The sequence below is a fragment of the Mytilus edulis genome, unplaced genomic scaffold (assembly GCF_963676685.1).
Source record: "Mytilus edulis unplaced genomic scaffold, xbMytEdul2.2 SCAFFOLD_339, whole genome shotgun sequence".
Lineage (NCBI taxonomy): Eukaryota > Metazoa > Mollusca > Bivalvia > Mytilida > Mytilidae > Mytilus > Mytilus edulis.
This window is the reverse complement of record NW_027268179.1, coordinates 1-16931: the sequence shown is the minus strand read 5'-3', so window position 1 is coordinate 16931 and position 16931 is coordinate 1. Positions and strand designations below refer to the sequence as shown.

General features: G+C 35.7%; 14 non-coding genes across 14 annotated transcripts; all 14 read left to right on the top strand.

Annotated features, from left to right (window-relative positions):
* Window positions 1–514: 514 nt before the first annotated feature.
* LOC139506992 (U2 spliceosomal RNA) lies at window positions 515–706 on the top strand. Its single transcript, XR_011660518.1, has one exon. It is a non-coding gene; the product is annotated as a U2 spliceosomal RNA (small nuclear RNA).
* A 986-nt stretch (window positions 707–1692) lies between these two features.
* Window positions 1693–1885, top strand: LOC139506970 (U2 spliceosomal RNA). Its single transcript, XR_011660498.1, has one exon. It is a non-coding gene; the product is annotated as a U2 spliceosomal RNA (small nuclear RNA).
* Window positions 1886–2871: 986 nt separating this feature from the next.
* Window positions 2872–3064, top strand: LOC139506969 (U2 spliceosomal RNA). The gene has a single exon (XR_011660497.1). It is a non-coding gene; the product is annotated as a U2 spliceosomal RNA (small nuclear RNA).
* Window positions 3065–4050: 986 nt separating this feature from the next.
* Window positions 4051–4243, top strand: LOC139506968 (U2 spliceosomal RNA). Its single transcript, XR_011660496.1, has one exon. It is a non-coding gene; the product is annotated as a U2 spliceosomal RNA (small nuclear RNA).
* A 986-nt stretch (window positions 4244–5229) lies between these two features.
* Window positions 5230–5422, top strand: LOC139506967 (U2 spliceosomal RNA). Its single transcript, XR_011660495.1, has one exon. It is a non-coding gene; the product is annotated as a U2 spliceosomal RNA (small nuclear RNA).
* A 986-nt stretch (window positions 5423–6408) lies between these two features.
* LOC139506966 (U2 spliceosomal RNA) lies at window positions 6409–6601 on the top strand. Its single transcript, XR_011660494.1, has one exon. It is a non-coding gene; the product is annotated as a U2 spliceosomal RNA (small nuclear RNA).
* Window positions 6602–7587: 986 nt separating this feature from the next.
* LOC139506965 (U2 spliceosomal RNA) lies at window positions 7588–7780 on the top strand. Its single transcript, XR_011660493.1, has one exon. It is a non-coding gene; the product is annotated as a U2 spliceosomal RNA (small nuclear RNA).
* Window positions 7781–8766: 986 nt separating this feature from the next.
* LOC139506964 (U2 spliceosomal RNA) lies at window positions 8767–8959 on the top strand. Its single transcript, XR_011660492.1, has one exon. It is a non-coding gene; the product is annotated as a U2 spliceosomal RNA (small nuclear RNA).
* Window positions 8960–9945: 986 nt separating this feature from the next.
* LOC139506995 (U2 spliceosomal RNA) lies at window positions 9946–10138 on the top strand. Its single transcript, XR_011660521.1, has one exon. It is a non-coding gene; the product is annotated as a U2 spliceosomal RNA (small nuclear RNA).
* Window positions 10139–11124: 986 nt separating this feature from the next.
* Window positions 11125–11317, top strand: LOC139506994 (U2 spliceosomal RNA). Its single transcript, XR_011660520.1, has one exon. It is a non-coding gene; the product is annotated as a U2 spliceosomal RNA (small nuclear RNA).
* A 986-nt stretch (window positions 11318–12303) lies between these two features.
* On the top strand, window positions 12304–12496 carry LOC139506986 (U2 spliceosomal RNA). The gene has a single exon (XR_011660513.1). It is a non-coding gene; the product is annotated as a U2 spliceosomal RNA (small nuclear RNA).
* A 986-nt stretch (window positions 12497–13482) lies between these two features.
* Window positions 13483–13675, top strand: LOC139506991 (U2 spliceosomal RNA). Its single transcript, XR_011660517.1, has one exon. It is a non-coding gene; the product is annotated as a U2 spliceosomal RNA (small nuclear RNA).
* Window positions 13676–14659: 984 nt separating this feature from the next.
* On the top strand, window positions 14660–14852 carry LOC139506975 (U2 spliceosomal RNA). The gene has a single exon (XR_011660502.1). It is a non-coding gene; the product is annotated as a U2 spliceosomal RNA (small nuclear RNA).
* Window positions 14853–15836: 984 nt separating this feature from the next.
* Window positions 15837–16029, top strand: LOC139506963 (U2 spliceosomal RNA). The gene has a single exon (XR_011660491.1). It is a non-coding gene; the product is annotated as a U2 spliceosomal RNA (small nuclear RNA).
* The last annotated feature ends 902 nt before the right edge of the window (window positions 16030–16931 follow it).

Sequence of the window (16931 nt, the reverse complement as noted above, 5' to 3'; positions counted from 1 at the left end):
TTGAAGATATTCATTTGTCTGATAAGCATATTAAAAGTGTTGTATTATTATTAATTGGTTTATACTGTAAAACTATATGGATTAAAAGAAATATAAAGAAATTTGAAAGGAAACATGTTTTACCAAATGATTTATTCATATTTTTTCTTTGTCAGGTAAGACTCAGAATTTTGGCAGATTTTGAGAGGTTACCGGAAGAAACTTTTAGTAAGTATTGGTGTCAAGACAACCTATTTTGTAGAATAGTGGATGAAAAATTAGAAATTTTGTTCTTTTGATTGGATGATTTATAGAGTAATTTATTCAAAAAGGGGGGTGTTCCACTCGTCTACTAGGTTTTTATATCTAACAATGAACCTGATAGCAGGTTCTTTGTCTAAGTATTTACTATTTATATAGAATAATTTAATCAAGTATATTTGGTATTATCTATTATTATATACATATTTCTGTTACAATTGTACTGTCTGTGATATTATGATTTTATAATTGATTGTATACAGTATATGATATGATATCTTTCGTAATAAAATGTTTGAAATATAAAAAGTATCTGTTCTTATCAGCTTAATATCTGATACGTACCCCATGTGGGTACTTCGATATTAAACTGATTTTTGCAACTAGGTGAGATGTTAGGTGCTTGCACCGCTCTTGCCACGAGTTGGCCTGGTATTGCAGTACCTCCAGGATCGGCTCACTCCCCCTGTTTGGGGAGAAAATTAAAATAGAAAAATAGCTTTCCCTTCAATAGCCTGCGAAACAGCCCCAGTAAAATATTCTCTAATGCTTTTCACTGAGCACTACATGTGTACTTTTTCTATATATCTTTCTTATTTAAGGAGTTTGCGTAAATTGTATAGTTTTACTCATTGTTGTAAATCATTCTACTTCTCGTGCATGTAAAATAAGTTGCATTTTCTTTTTTTTCTTTTTTATGTCTGTTCTCTAAAAAGTTCTTTTCTTTTCTTGTAATGTAATATTTTTGTTGTCGCTTGCTTGTATTTATAACAGCACATGTCAGTGTATTAATGTATTCTCGTTCCTAAAAAGAAACTCTATAAATTTTTAGCGTTACGGAAAAACGCGGGGAAAAGAATTACGTCCCCTTCTACTGTTTCAATCATCGTTAATAGCGACGTCGCCTCAGAACGAGGGCAAACGATGGAAACTGCAGTCGGCCGGTAAGTTTTTTCCTCCTTCTGAAATTTATTTAAAAATTGCTGTACCGGTCAATTCCTTTAAAAAATAGAACAGGTGAACTGTTTATGTTTGTGTTAACTAAACGAGACAGTGAAAAGTCCGTGCTGATTGTGAAAAAGCGTTGAATTTATTTTCTGATTAATGAAATTTCCTAGGCTTTAAAAACTGCGTTCGTCGGACCTAGGATGAATCAACATGATCATGTTATTTCGTTCGATTAAGATTAAATACGTATACGTATGTTATACGTTTAAAAATATATTCTGGCGACTTGCCGTATTTCACAAGCCGCTTTTTATTTTCACACCCGTTTTGTCATGCAGAAATCGTTTCATGCTGTCAGGTATTTGAAGCAAAGCAAGATCTCGTGTTTCGTGTGCTTTTTGTATATAAATTTGCAAAATTTGTGTAGCTTTGGTTAAAATTAAAACACCGTGTTTGAGTAAGAAATAGGATTTGTAGGCTTTGGAAACTCGGAAAGATTTGAGTATCGCTTCTCGGCCTTTTGGCTAAGATCAAAGTGTAGTATCTGTTCTTATCAGCTTAATATCTGATACGTACCCCATGTGGGTACTTCGATATTAAACTGATTTTTGCAACTAGGTGAGATGTTAGGTGCTTGCACCGCTCTTGCCACGAGTTGGCCTGGTATTGCAGTACCTCCAGGATCGGCTCACTCCCCCTGTTTGGGGAGAAAATTAAAATAGAAAAATAGCTTTCCCTTCAATAGCCTGCGAAACAGCCCCAGTAAAATATTCTCTAATGCTTTTCACTGAGCACTACATGTGTACTTTTTCTATATATCTTTCTTATTTAAGGAGTTTGCGTAAATTGTATAGTTTTACTCATTGTTGTAAATCATTCTACTTCTCGTGCATGTAAAATAAGTTGCATTTTCTTTTTTTTCTTTTTTATGTCTGTTCTCTAAAAAGTTCTTTTCTTTTCTTGTAATGTAATATTTTTGTTGTCGCTTGCTTGTATTTATAACAGCACATGTCAGTGTATTAATGTATTCTCGTTCCTAAAAAGAAACTCTATAAATTTTTAGCGTTACGGAAAAACGCGGGGAAAAGAATTACGTCCCCTTCTACTGTTTCAATCATCGTTAATAGCGACGTCGCCTCAGAACGAGGGCAAACGATGGAAACTGCAGTCGGCCGGTAAGTTTTTTCCTCCTTCTGAAATTTATTTAAAAATTGCTGTACCGGTCAATTCCTTTAAAAAATAGAACAGGTGAACTGTTTATGTTTGTGTTAACTAAACGAGACAGTGAAAAGTCCGTGCTGATTGTGAAAAAGCGTTGAATTTATTTTCTGATTAATGAAATTTCCTAGGCTTTAAAAACTGCGTTCGTCGGACCTAGGATGAATCAACATGATCATGTTATTTCGTTCGATTAAGATTAAATACGTATACGTATGTTATACGTTTAAAAATATATTCTGGCGACTTGCCGTATTTCACAAGCCGCTTTTTATTTTCACACCCGTTTTGTCATGCAGAAATCGTTTCATGCTGTCAGGTATTTGAAGCAAAGCAAGATCTCGTGTTTCGTGTGCTTTTTGTATATAAATTTGCAAAATTTGTGTAGCTTTGGTTAAAATTAAAACACCGTGTTTGAGTAAGAAATAGGATTTGTAGGCTTTGGAAACTCGGAAAGATTTGAGTATCGCTTCTCGGCCTTTTGGCTAAGATCAAAGTGTAGTATCTGTTCTTATCAGCTTAATATCTGATACGTACCCCATGTGGGTACTTCGATATTAAACTGATTTTTGCAACTAGGTGAGATGTTAGGTGCTTGCACCGCTCTTGCCACGAGTTGGCCTGGTATTGCAGTACCTCCAGGATCGGCTCACTCCCCCTGTTTGGGGAGAAAATTAAAATAGAAAAATAGCTTTCCCTTCAATAGCCTGCGAAACAGCCCCAGTAAAATATTCTCTAATGCTTTTCACTGAGCACTACATGTGTACTTTTTCTATATATCTTTCTTATTTAAGGAGTTTGCGTAAATTGTATAGTTTTACTCATTGTTGTAAATCATTCTACTTCTCGTGCATGTAAAATAAGTTGCATTTTCTTTTTTTTCTTTTTTATGTCTGTTCTCTAAAAAGTTCTTTTCTTTTCTTGTAATGTAATATTTTTGTTGTCGCTTGCTTGTATTTATAACAGCACATGTCAGTGTATTAATGTATTCTCGTTCCTAAAAAGAAACTCTATAAATTTTTAGCGTTACGGAAAAACGCGGGGAAAAGAATTACGTCCCCTTCTACTGTTTCAATCATCGTTAATAGCGACGTCGCCTCAGAACGAGGGCAAACGATGGAAACTGCAGTCGGCCGGTAAGTTTTTTCCTCCTTCTGAAATTTATTTAAAAATTGCTGTACCGGTCAATTCCTTTAAAAAATAGAACAGGTGAACTGTTTATGTTTGTGTTAACTAAACGAGACAGTGAAAAGTCCGTGCTGATTGTGAAAAAGCGTTGAATTTATTTTCTGATTAATGAAATTTCCTAGGCTTTAAAAACTGCGTTCGTCGGACCTAGGATGAATCAACATGATCATGTTATTTCGTTCGATTAAGATTAAATACGTATACGTATGTTATACGTTTAAAAATATATTCTGGCGACTTGCCGTATTTCACAAGCCGCTTTTTATTTTCACACCCGTTTTGTCATGCAGAAATCGTTTCATGCTGTCAGGTATTTGAAGCAAAGCAAGATCTCGTGTTTCGTGTGCTTTTTGTATATAAATTTGCAAAATTTGTGTAGCTTTGGTTAAAATTAAAACACCGTGTTTGAGTAAGAAATAGGATTTGTAGGCTTTGGAAACTCGGAAAGATTTGAGTATCGCTTCTCGGCCTTTTGGCTAAGATCAAAGTGTAGTATCTGTTCTTATCAGCTTAATATCTGATACGTACCCCATGTGGGTACTTCGATATTAAACTGATTTTTGCAACTAGGTGAGATGTTAGGTGCTTGCACCGCTCTTGCCACGAGTTGGCCTGGTATTGCAGTACCTCCAGGATCGGCTCACTCCCCCTGTTTGGGGAGAAAATTAAAATAGAAAAATAGCTTTCCCTTCAATAGCCTGCGAAACAGCCCCAGTAAAATATTCTCTAATGCTTTTCACTGAGCACTACATGTGTACTTTTTCTATATATCTTTCTTATTTAAGGAGTTTGCGTAAATTGTATAGTTTTACTCATTGTTGTAAATCATTCTACTTCTCGTGCATGTAAAATAAGTTGCATTTTCTTTTTTTTCTTTTTTATGTCTGTTCTCTAAAAAGTTCTTTTCTTTTCTTGTAATGTAATATTTTTGTTGTCGCTTGCTTGTATTTATAACAGCACATGTCAGTGTATTAATGTATTCTCGTTCCTAAAAAGAAACTCTATAAATTTTTAGCGTTACGGAAAAACGCGGGGAAAAGAATTACGTCCCCTTCTACTGTTTCAATCATCGTTAATAGCGACGTCGCCTCAGAACGAGGGCAAACGATGGAAACTGCAGTCGGCCGGTAAGTTTTTTCCTCCTTCTGAAATTTATTTAAAAATTGCTGTACCGGTCAATTCCTTTAAAAAATAGAACAGGTGAACTGTTTATGTTTGTGTTAACTAAACGAGACAGTGAAAAGTCCGTGCTGATTGTGAAAAAGCGTTGAATTTATTTTCTGATTAATGAAATTTCCTAGGCTTTAAAAACTGCGTTCGTCGGACCTAGGATGAATCAACATGATCATGTTATTTCGTTCGATTAAGATTAAATACGTATACGTATGTTATACGTTTAAAAATATATTCTGGCGACTTGCCGTATTTCACAAGCCGCTTTTTATTTTCACACCCGTTTTGTCATGCAGAAATCGTTTCATGCTGTCAGGTATTTGAAGCAAAGCAAGATCTCGTGTTTCGTGTGCTTTTTGTATATAAATTTGCAAAATTTGTGTAGCTTTGGTTAAAATTAAAACACCGTGTTTGAGTAAGAAATAGGATTTGTAGGCTTTGGAAACTCGGAAAGATTTGAGTATCGCTTCTCGGCCTTTTGGCTAAGATCAAAGTGTAGTATCTGTTCTTATCAGCTTAATATCTGATACGTACCCCATGTGGGTACTTCGATATTAAACTGATTTTTGCAACTAGGTGAGATGTTAGGTGCTTGCACCGCTCTTGCCACGAGTTGGCCTGGTATTGCAGTACCTCCAGGATCGGCTCACTCCCCCTGTTTGGGGAGAAAATTAAAATAGAAAAATAGCTTTCCCTTCAATAGCCTGCGAAACAGCCCCAGTAAAATATTCTCTAATGCTTTTCACTGAGCACTACATGTGTACTTTTTCTATATATCTTTCTTATTTAAGGAGTTTGCGTAAATTGTATAGTTTTACTCATTGTTGTAAATCATTCTACTTCTCGTGCATGTAAAATAAGTTGCATTTTCTTTTTTTTCTTTTTTATGTCTGTTCTCTAAAAAGTTCTTTTCTTTTCTTGTAATGTAATATTTTTGTTGTCGCTTGCTTGTATTTATAACAGCACATGTCAGTGTATTAATGTATTCTCGTTCCTAAAAAGAAACTCTATAAATTTTTAGCGTTACGGAAAAACGCGGGGAAAAGAATTACGTCCCCTTCTACTGTTTCAATCATCGTTAATAGCGACGTCGCCTCAGAACGAGGGCAAACGATGGAAACTGCAGTCGGCCGGTAAGTTTTTTCCTCCTTCTGAAATTTATTTAAAAATTGCTGTACCGGTCAATTCCTTTAAAAAATAGAACAGGTGAACTGTTTATGTTTGTGTTAACTAAACGAGACAGTGAAAAGTCCGTGCTGATTGTGAAAAAGCGTTGAATTTATTTTCTGATTAATGAAATTTCCTAGGCTTTAAAAACTGCGTTCGTCGGACCTAGGATGAATCAACATGATCATGTTATTTCGTTCGATTAAGATTAAATACGTATACGTATGTTATACGTTTAAAAATATATTCTGGCGACTTGCCGTATTTCACAAGCCGCTTTTTATTTTCACACCCGTTTTGTCATGCAGAAATCGTTTCATGCTGTCAGGTATTTGAAGCAAAGCAAGATCTCGTGTTTCGTGTGCTTTTTGTATATAAATTTGCAAAATTTGTGTAGCTTTGGTTAAAATTAAAACACCGTGTTTGAGTAAGAAATAGGATTTGTAGGCTTTGGAAACTCGGAAAGATTTGAGTATCGCTTCTCGGCCTTTTGGCTAAGATCAAAGTGTAGTATCTGTTCTTATCAGCTTAATATCTGATACGTACCCCATGTGGGTACTTCGATATTAAACTGATTTTTGCAACTAGGTGAGATGTTAGGTGCTTGCACCGCTCTTGCCACGAGTTGGCCTGGTATTGCAGTACCTCCAGGATCGGCTCACTCCCCCTGTTTGGGGAGAAAATTAAAATAGAAAAATAGCTTTCCCTTCAATAGCCTGCGAAACAGCCCCAGTAAAATATTCTCTAATGCTTTTCACTGAGCACTACATGTGTACTTTTTCTATATATCTTTCTTATTTAAGGAGTTTGCGTAAATTGTATAGTTTTACTCATTGTTGTAAATCATTCTACTTCTCGTGCATGTAAAATAAGTTGCATTTTCTTTTTTTTCTTTTTTATGTCTGTTCTCTAAAAAGTTCTTTTCTTTTCTTGTAATGTAATATTTTTGTTGTCGCTTGCTTGTATTTATAACAGCACATGTCAGTGTATTAATGTATTCTCGTTCCTAAAAAGAAACTCTATAAATTTTTAGCGTTACGGAAAAACGCGGGGAAAAGAATTACGTCCCCTTCTACTGTTTCAATCATCGTTAATAGCGACGTCGCCTCAGAACGAGGGCAAACGATGGAAACTGCAGTCGGCCGGTAAGTTTTTTCCTCCTTCTGAAATTTATTTAAAAATTGCTGTACCGGTCAATTCCTTTAAAAAATAGAACAGGTGAACTGTTTATGTTTGTGTTAACTAAACGAGACAGTGAAAAGTCCGTGCTGATTGTGAAAAAGCGTTGAATTTATTTTCTGATTAATGAAATTTCCTAGGCTTTAAAAACTGCGTTCGTCGGACCTAGGATGAATCAACATGATCATGTTATTTCGTTCGATTAAGATTAAATACGTATACGTATGTTATACGTTTAAAAATATATTCTGGCGACTTGCCGTATTTCACAAGCCGCTTTTTATTTTCACACCCGTTTTGTCATGCAGAAATCGTTTCATGCTGTCAGGTATTTGAAGCAAAGCAAGATCTCGTGTTTCGTGTGCTTTTTGTATATAAATTTGCAAAATTTGTGTAGCTTTGGTTAAAATTAAAACACCGTGTTTGAGTAAGAAATAGGATTTGTAGGCTTTGGAAACTCGGAAAGATTTGAGTATCGCTTCTCGGCCTTTTGGCTAAGATCAAAGTGTAGTATCTGTTCTTATCAGCTTAATATCTGATACGTACCCCATGTGGGTACTTCGATATTAAACTGATTTTTGCAACTAGGTGAGATGTTAGGTGCTTGCACCGCTCTTGCCACGAGTTGGCCTGGTATTGCAGTACCTCCAGGATCGGCTCACTCCCCCTGTTTGGGGAGAAAATTAAAATAGAAAAATAGCTTTCCCTTCAATAGCCTGCGAAACAGCCCCAGTAAAATATTCTCTAATGCTTTTCACTGAGCACTACATGTGTACTTTTTCTATATATCTTTCTTATTTAAGGAGTTTGCGTAAATTGTATAGTTTTACTCATTGTTGTAAATCATTCTACTTCTCGTGCATGTAAAATAAGTTGCATTTTCTTTTTTTTCTTTTTTATGTCTGTTCTCTAAAAAGTTCTTTTCTTTTCTTGTAATGTAATATTTTTGTTGTCGCTTGCTTGTATTTATAACAGCACATGTCAGTGTATTAATGTATTCTCGTTCCTAAAAAGAAACTCTATAAATTTTTAGCGTTACGGAAAAACGCGGGGAAAAGAATTACGTCCCCTTCTACTGTTTCAATCATCGTTAATAGCGACGTCGCCTCAGAACGAGGGCAAACGATGGAAACTGCAGTCGGCCGGTAAGTTTTTTCCTCCTTCTGAAATTTATTTAAAAATTGCTGTACCGGTCAATTCCTTTAAAAAATAGAACAGGTGAACTGTTTATGTTTGTGTTAACTAAACGAGACAGTGAAAAGTCCGTGCTGATTGTGAAAAAGCGTTGAATTTATTTTCTGATTAATGAAATTTCCTAGGCTTTAAAAACTGCGTTCGTCGGACCTAGGATGAATCAACATGATCATGTTATTTCGTTCGATTAAGATTAAATACGTATACGTATGTTATACGTTTAAAAATATATTCTGGCGACTTGCCGTATTTCACAAGCCGCTTTTTATTTTCACACCCGTTTTGTCATGCAGAAATCGTTTCATGCTGTCAGGTATTTGAAGCAAAGCAAGATCTCGTGTTTCGTGTGCTTTTTGTATATAAATTTGCAAAATTTGTGTAGCTTTGGTTAAAATTAAAACACCGTGTTTGAGTAAGAAATAGGATTTGTAGGCTTTGGAAACTCGGAAAGATTTGAGTATCGCTTCTCGGCCTTTTGGCTAAGATCAAAGTGTAGTATCTGTTCTTATCAGCTTAATATCTGATACGTACCCCATGTGGGTACTTCGATATTAAACTGATTTTTGCAACTAGGTGAGATGTTAGGTGCTTGCACCGCTCTTGCCACGAGTTGGCCTGGTATTGCAGTACCTCCAGGATCGGCTCACTCCCCCTGTTTGGGGAGAAAATTAAAATAGAAAAATAGCTTTCCCTTCAATAGCCTGCGAAACAGCCCCAGTAAAATATTCTCTAATGCTTTTCACTGAGCACTACATGTGTACTTTTTCTATATATCTTTCTTATTTAAGGAGTTTGCGTAAATTGTATAGTTTTACTCATTGTTGTAAATCATTCTACTTCTCGTGCATGTAAAATAAGTTGCATTTTCTTTTTTTTCTTTTTTATGTCTGTTCTCTAAAAAGTTCTTTTCTTTTCTTGTAATGTAATATTTTTGTTGTCGCTTGCTTGTATTTATAACAGCACATGTCAGTGTATTAATGTATTCTCGTTCCTAAAAAGAAACTCTATAAATTTTTAGCGTTACGGAAAAACGCGGGGAAAAGAATTACGTCCCCTTCTACTGTTTCAATCATCGTTAATAGCGACGTCGCCTCAGAACGAGGGCAAACGATGGAAACTGCAGTCGGCCGGTAAGTTTTTTCCTCCTTCTGAAATTTATTTAAAAATTGCTGTACCGGTCAATTCCTTTAAAAAATAGAACAGGTGAACTGTTTATGTTTGTGTTAACTAAACGAGACAGTGAAAAGTCCGTGCTGATTGTGAAAAAGCGTTGAATTTATTTTCTGATTAATGAAATTTCCTAGGCTTTAAAAACTGCGTTCGTCGGACCTAGGATGAATCAACATGATCATGTTATTTCGTTCGATTAAGATTAAATACGTATACGTATGTTATACGTTTAAAAATATATTCTGGCGACTTGCCGTATTTCACAAGCCGCTTTTTATTTTCACACCCGTTTTGTCATGCAGAAATCGTTTCATGCTGTCAGGTATTTGAAGCAAAGCAAGATCTCGTGTTTCGTGTGCTTTTTGTATATAAATTTGCAAAATTTGTGTAGCTTTGGTTAAAATTAAAACACCGTGTTTGAGTAAGAAATAGGATTTGTAGGCTTTGGAAACTCGGAAAGATTTGAGTATCGCTTCTCGGCCTTTTGGCTAAGATCAAAGTGTAGTATCTGTTCTTATCAGCTTAATATCTGATACGTACCCCATGTGGGTACTTCGATATTAAACTGATTTTTGCAACTAGGTGAGATGTTAGGTGCTTGCACCGCTCTTGCCACGAGTTGGCCTGGTATTGCAGTACCTCCAGGATCGGCTCACTCCCCCTGTTTGGGGAGAAAATTAAAATAGAAAAATAGCTTTCCCTTCAATAGCCTGCGAAACAGCCCCAGTAAAATATTCTCTAATGCTTTTCACTGAGCACTACATGTGTACTTTTTCTATATATCTTTCTTATTTAAGGAGTTTGCGTAAATTGTATAGTTTTACTCATTGTTGTAAATCATTCTACTTCTCGTGCATGTAAAATAAGTTGCATTTTCTTTTTTTTCTTTTTTATGTCTGTTCTCTAAAAAGTTCTTTTCTTTTCTTGTAATGTAATATTTTTGTTGTCGCTTGCTTGTATTTATAACAGCACATGTCAGTGTATTAATGTATTCTCGTTCCTAAAAAGAAACTCTATAAATTTTTAGCGTTACGGAAAAACGCGGGGAAAAGAATTACGTCCCCTTCTACTGTTTCAATCATCGTTAATAGCGACGTCGCCTCAGAACGAGGGCAAACGATGGAAACTGCAGTCGGCCGGTAAGTTTTTTCCTCCTTCTGAAATTTATTTAAAAATTGCTGTACCGGTCAATTCCTTTAAAAAATAGAACAGGTGAACTGTTTATGTTTGTGTTAACTAAACGAGACAGTGAAAAGTCCGTGCTGATTGTGAAAAAGCGTTGAATTTATTTTCTGATTAATGAAATTTCCTAGGCTTTAAAAACTGCGTTCGTCGGACCTAGGATGAATCAACATGATCATGTTATTTCGTTCGATTAAGATTAAATACGTATACGTATGTTATACGTTTAAAAATATATTCTGGCGACTTGCCGTATTTCACAAGCCGCTTTTTATTTTCACACCCGTTTTGTCATGCAGAAATCGTTTCATGCTGTCAGGTATTTGAAGCAAAGCAAGATCTCGTGTTTCGTGTGCTTTTTGTATATAAATTTGCAAAATTTGTGTAGCTTTGGTTAAAATTAAAACACCGTGTTTGAGTAAGAAATAGGATTTGTAGGCTTTGGAAACTCGGAAAGATTTGAGTATCGCTTCTCGGCCTTTTGGCTAAGATCAAAGTGTAGTATCTGTTCTTATCAGCTTAATATCTGATACGTACCCCATGTGGGTACTTCGATATTAAACTGATTTTTGCAACTAGGTGAGATGTTAGGTGCTTGCACCGCTCTTGCCACGAGTTGGCCTGGTATTGCAGTACCTCCAGGATCGGCTCACTCCCCCTGTTTGGGGAGAAAATTAAAATAGAAAAATAGCTTTCCCTTCAATAGCCTGCGAAACAGCCCCAGTAAAATATTCTCTAATGCTTTTCACTGAGCACTACATGTGTACTTTTTCTATATATCTTTCTTATTTAAGGAGTTTGCGTAAATTGTATAGTTTTACTCATTGTTGTAAATCATTCTACTTCTCGTGCATGTAAAATAAGTTGCATTTTCTTTTTTTTCTTTTTTATGTCTGTTCTCTAAAAAGTTCTTTTCTTTTCTTGTAATGTAATATTTTTGTTGTCGCTTGCTTGTATTTATAACAGCACATGTCAGTGTATTAATGTATTCTCGTTCCTAAAAAGAAACTCTATAAATTTTTAGCGTTACGGAAAAACGCGGGGAAAAGAATTACGTCCCCTTCTACTGTTTCAATCATCGTTAATAGCGACGTCGCCTCAGAACGAGGGCAAACGATGGAAACTGCAGTCGGCCGGTAAGTTTTTTCCTCCTTCTGAAATTTATTTAAAAATTGCTGTACCGGTCAATTCCTTTAAAAAATAGAACAGGTGAACTGTTTATGTTTGTGTTAACTAAACGAGACAGTGAAAAGTCCGTGCTGATTGTGAAAAAGCGTTGAATTTATTTTCTGATTAATGAAATTTCCTAGGCTTTAAAAACTGCGTTCGTCGGACCTAGGATGAATCAACATGATCATGTTATTTCGTTCGATTAAGATTAAATACGTATACGTATGTTATACGTTTAAAAATATATTCTGGCGACTTGCCGTATTTCACAAGCCGCTTTTTATTTTCACACCCGTTTTGTCATGCAGAAATCGTTTCATGCTGTCAGGTATTTGAAGCAAAGCAAGATCTCGTGTTTCGTGTGCTTTTTGTATATAAATTTGCAAAATTTGTGTAGCTTTGGTTAAAATTAAAACACCGTGTTTGAGTAAGAAATAGGATTTGTAGGCTTTGGAAACTCGGAAAGATTTGAGTATCGCTTCTCGGCCTTTTGGCTAAGATCAAAGTGTAGTATCTGTTCTTATCAGCTTAATATCTGATACGTACCCCATGTGGGTACTTCGATATTAAACTGATTTTTGCAACTAGGTGAGATGTTAGGTGCTTGCACCGCTCTTGCCACGAGTTGGCCTGGTATTGCAGTACCTCCAGGATCGGCTCACTCCCCCTGTTTGGGGAGAAAATTAAAATAGAAAAATAGCTTTCCCTTCAATAGCCTGCGAAACAGCCCCAGTAAAATATTCTCTAATGCTTTTCACTGAGCACTACATGTGTACTTTTTCTATATATCTTTCTTATTTAAGGAGTTTGCGTAAATTGTATAGTTTTACTCATTGTTGTAAATCATTCTACTTCTCGTGCATGTAAAATAAGTTGCATTTTCTTTTTTTTCTTTTTTATGTCTGTTCTCTAAAAAGTTCTTTTCTTTTCTTGTAATGTAATATTTTTGTTGTCGCTTGCTTGTATTTATAACAGCACATGTCAGTGTATTAATGTATTCTCGTTCCTAAAAAGAAACTCTATAAATTTTTAGCGTTACGGAAAAACGCGGGGAAAAGAATTACGTCCCCTTCTACTGTTTCAATCATCGTTAATAGCGACGTCGCCTCAGAACGAGGGCAAACGATGGAAACTGCAGTCGGCCGGTAAGTTTTTTCCTCCTTCTGAAATTTATTTAAAAATTGCTGTACCGGTCAATTCCTTTAAAAAATAGAACAGGTGAACTGTTTATGTTTGTGTTAACTAAACGAGACAGTGAAAAGTCCGTGCTGATTGTGAAAAAGCGTTGAATTTATTTTCTGATTAATGAAATTTCCTAGGCTTTAAAAACTGCGTTCGTCGGACCTAGGATGAATCAACATGATCATGTTATTTCGTTCGATTAAGATTAAATACGTATACGTATGTTATACGTTTAAAAATATATTCTGGCGACTTGCCGTATTTCACAAGCCGCTTTTTATTTTCACACCCGTTTTGTCATGCAGAAATCGTTTCATGCTGTCAGGTATTTGAAGCAAAGCAAGATCTCGTGTTTCGTGTGCTTTTTGTATATAAATTTGCAAAATTTGTGTAGCTTTGGTTAAAATTAAAACACCGTGTTTGAGTAAGAAATAGGATTTGTAGGCTTTGGAAACTCGGAAAGATTTGAGTATCGCTTCTCGGCCTTTTGGCTAAGATCAAAGTGTAGTATCTGTTCTTATCAGCTTCATATCTGATACGTACCCCATGTGGGTACTTCGATATTAAACTGATTTTTGCAACTAGGTGAGATGTTAGGTGCTTGCACCGCTCTTGCCACGAGTTGGCCTGGTATTGCAGTACCTCCAGGATCGGCTCACTCCCCCTGTTTGGGGAGAAAATTAAAATAGAAAAATAGCTTTCCCTTCAATAGCCTGCGAAACAGCCCCAGTAAAATATTCTCTAATGCTTTTCACTGAGCACTACATGTGTACTTTTTCTATATATCTTTCTTATTTAAGGAGTTTGCGTAAATTGTATAGTTTTACTCATTGTTGTAAATCATTCTACTTCTCGTGCATGTAAAATAAGTTGCATTTTCTTTTTTTTCTTTTTTATGTCTGTTCTCTAAAAAGTTCTTTTCTTTTCTTGTAATGTAATATTTTTGTTGTCGCTTGCTTGTATTTATAACAGCACATGTCAGTGTATTAATGTATTCTCGTTCCTAAAAGAAACTCTATAAATTTTAGCGTTACGGAAAAACGCGGGGAAAAGAATTACGTCCCCTTCTACTGTTTCAATCATCGTTAATAGCGACGTCGCCTCAGAACGAGGGCAAACGATGGAAACTGCAGTCGGCCGGTAAGTTTTTTCCTCCTTCTGAAATTTATTTAAAAATTGCTGTACCGGTCAATTCCTTTAAAAAATAGAACAGGTGAACTGTTTATGTTTGTGTTAACTAAACGAGACAGTGAAAAGTCCGTGCTGATCTGTGAAAAAGCGTTGAATTTATTTTCTGATTAATGAAATTTCCTAGGCTTTAAAAACTGCGTTCGTCGGACCTAGGATGAATCAACATGATCATGTTATTTCGTTCGATTAAGATTAAATACGTATACGTATGTTATACGTTTAAAAATATATTCTGGCGACTTGCCGTATTTCACAAGCCGCTTTTTATTTTCACACCCGTTTTGTCATGCAGAATCGTTTCATGCTGTCAGGTATTTGAAGCAAAGCAAGATCTCGTGTTTCGTGTGCTTTTTGTATATAAATTTGCAAAATTTGTGTAGCTTTGGTTAAAATTAAAACACCGTGTTTGAGTAAGAAATAGGATTTGTAGGCTTTGGAAACTCGGAAAGATTTGAGTATCGCTTCTCGGCCTTTTGGCTAAGATCAAAGTGTAGTATCTGTTCTTATCAGCTTAATATCTGATACGTACCCCATGTGGGTACTTCGATATTAAACTGATTTTTGCAACTAGGTGAGATGTTAGGTGCTTGCACCGCTCTTGCCACGAGTTGGCCTGGTATTGCAGTACCTCCAGGATCGGCTCACTCCCCCTGTTTGGGGAGAAAATTAAATAGAAAAATAGCTTTCCCTTCAATAGCCTGCGAAACAGCCCCAGTAAAATATTCTCTAATGCTTTTCACTGAGCACTACATGTGTACTTTTCTATATATCTTTCTTATTTAAGGAGTTTGCGTAAATTGTATAGTTTTACTCATTGTTGTAAATCATTCTACTTCTCGTGCATGTAAAATAAGTTGCATTTTCTTTTTTTTCTTTTTATGTCTGTTCTCTAAAAAGTTCTTTTCTTTTCTTGTAATGTAATATTTTTGTTGTCGCTTGCTTGTATTTATAACAGCACATGTCAGTGTATTAATGTATTCTCGTTCCTAAAAAGAAACTCTATAAATTTTTAGCGTTACGGAAAAACGCGGGGAAAAGAATTACGTCCCCTTCTACTGTTTCAATCATCGTTAATAGCGACGTCGCCTCAGAACGAGGGCAAACGATGGAAACTGCAGTCGGCCGGTAAGTTTTTTCCTCCTTCTGAAATTTATTTAAAAATTGCTGTACCGGTCAATTCCTTTAAAAAATAGAACAGGTGAACTGTTTATGTTTGTGTTAACTAAACGAGACAGTGAAAAGTCCGTGCTGATTGTGAAAAAGCGTTGAATTTATTTTCTGATTAATGAAATTTCCTAGGCTTTAAAAACTGCGTTCGTCGGACCTAGGATGAATCAACATGATCATGTTATTTCGTTCGATTAAGATTAAATACGTATACGTATGTTATACGTTTAAAAATATATTCTGGCGACTTGCCGTATTTCACAAGCCGCTTTTTATTTTCACACCCGTTTTGTCATGCAGAAATCGTTTCATGCTGTCAGGTATTTGAAGCAAAGCAAGATCTCGTGTTTCGTGTGCTTTTTGTATATAAATTTGCAAAATTTGTGTAGCTTTGGTTAAAATTAAAACACCGTGTTTGAGTACAGAAATAGGATTTGTAGGCTTTGGAAACTCGGAAAGATTTGAGTATCGCTTCTCGGCCTTTTGGCTAAGATCAAAGTGTAGTATCTGTTCTTATCAGCTTAATATCTGATACGTACCCCATGTGGGTACTTCGATATTAAACTGATTTTTGCAACTAGGTGAGATGTTAGGTGCTTGCACCGCTCTTGCCACGAGTTGGCCTGGTATTGCAGTACCTCCAGGATCGGCTCACTCCCCCTGTTTGGGGAGAAAATTAAAATAGAAAAATAGCTTTCCCTTCAATAGCCTGCGAAACAGCCCAGTAAAATATTCTCTAATGCTTTTCACTGAGCACTACATGTGTACTTTTTCTATATATCTTTCTTATTTAAGGAGTTTGCGTAAATTGTATAGTTTTACTCATTGTTGTAAATCATTCTACTTCTCGTGCATGTAAAATAAGTTGCATTTTCTTTTTTTTCTTTTTTATGTCTGTTCTCTAAAAAGTTCTTTTCTTTTCTTGTAATGTAATATTTTTGTTGTCGCTTGCTTGTATTTATAACAGCACATGTCAGTGTATTAATGTATTCTCGTTCCTAAAAAGAAACTCTATAAATTTTTAGCGTTACGGAAAAACGCGGGGAAAAGAATTACGTCCCCTTCTACTGTTTCAATCATCGTTAATAGCGACGTCGCCTCAGAACGAGGGCAAACGATGGAAACTGCAGTCGGCCGGTAAGTTTTTTCCTCCTTCTGAAATTTATTTAAAAATTGCTGTACCGGTCAATTCCTTTAAAAAATAGAACAGGTGAACTGTTTATGTTTGTGTTAACTAAACGAGACAGTGAAAAGTCCGTGCTGATTGTGAAAAAGCGTTGAATTTATTTTCTGATTAATGAAATTTCTAGGCTTTAAAAACTGCGTTCGTCGGACCTAGGATGAATCAACATGATCATGTTATTTCGTTCGATTAAGATTAAATACGTATACGTATGTTATACGTTAAAAATATATTCTGGCGACTTGCCGTATTTCACAAGCCGCTTTTTATTTTCACACCCGTTTTGTCATGCAGAAATCGTTTCATGCTGTCAGGTATTTGAAGCAAAGCAAGATCTCGTGTTTCGTGTGCTTTTTGTATATAAATTTGCAAAATTTGT